The sequence below is a fragment of the Frankliniella occidentalis genome, unplaced genomic scaffold (genome assembly GCF_000697945.3).
Source record: "Frankliniella occidentalis isolate FOCC.00 unplaced genomic scaffold, Focc_3.1 Scaffold1210, whole genome shotgun sequence".
Taxonomy (NCBI): Eukaryota; Metazoa; Arthropoda; class Insecta; order Thysanoptera; family Thripidae; genus Frankliniella; species Frankliniella occidentalis.
Window position 1 is genome coordinate 1701 of NW_026268315.1, and position 1330 is coordinate 3030.

A 1330-nucleotide genomic window follows, 5' to 3' on the forward strand; every position below is an offset into this window, starting at 1 on the left:
GGGGGCATCTTCATTAAATCCCGTCAGGAGGCGGCAGTCGCAGGCCACGTTCGCCGGCGAGGAAACGTCCGAAACCCACGAGGGCTTGTGACAACGACATCCTCGCAGCTCGGGGTAGGTCGGGTACGTCGGGCCCAATGGCGGGGGCGGCGCCCGCGCGGGCTCCCCGGGGCCTCGCGGACGGGGCGGGGGCGGCCCGGGCCTCCGTCGAGGGGAAAGCGAACACGGTGACAAGCCGATTAATTCGACGGTGGTATTTCTGGTCCGGGTCGCCCTGAGCAGCCTCTGTGTGTGTATACGAGTGTGTGAGAGAGAGAGACTGAGCGACAGAGTCGCAGAAGCCGCGTCGTCGTGCTCCCGGCCCATCAGCGCAGCCAGGGCCGCAGCGTCACCAGGTCACCCTCGAGGAGGACATGGACATGATGGTGACGAGGACGACCCTTTCGCCATTACCAACACACGCATCGGCGGTGGCTAAGCATTGGCACTAGCAATTCGAGTCGGGAGATGACTGCCAACACGACAGTCATTTATCCATTTATTTACCGTCTAATTAACACTCACCAACAAAGAACAAAGAAACTGGACAAGCACAATAAAGCGCAAATACTTCACACACGTATCCATGTCACCGAGGTCACATAAGGGTAGTACCAGATGCCTTGCCAGTCATCAGCGTGATCTTCCGAAGAGGACACTTTTCCGGGTCGTGCGAGAAGAGGCCCATCAGCTCGCACTCGACCTCACCTCATTTTACTTCTCGAAGCCAGCCCAAAGTGCACGCCTCGCACCACTTATTGCAGAAGATCTGAATGTGCAGCGAGGGGTTCACTGTGAGGGCTGCCCTGAGCTCGCCCTTGTGCAGCAAGACGTGCAGTGCCAGTCTCCTCAGGGCCGGGGCAGTGACGGGGGTGATGTTCTTGAGCAGCTCGTCGCTGGGCGGAGCGCCCAGTCCAGATGGCGCAAGGCGCGTGTGGAGCAGCGGCTGCACCTGCTGCACGTTCAATAAGAGCTCGGGGTACAGGACCAGCCCCAGCCGCTCTACCTGGGATCGCCGGGACGAGGGGGCTAGGGCCTCGACCAGCACCGCCAGCACCGCGCAGTACTCGGCGTCGGTAGCCGCGCGCGCGCCACTCGCCCTTCGCCGCCGTCCGTGGTGACGCATGGTGCTCGCGCGCCTCCCACCAGGACGACGTTGTGGTCGTCGTCGCTGTGCCGCGCGCACCATCCATCCTGGGGCCGTGTTTGGACAACCGGAATCACCGAGCGGCGTCGGCCTCCCCGGCAAAAGGTGCCGCTGCCTCCGCGCCGCCCCCGGCCCCGCCCCCTG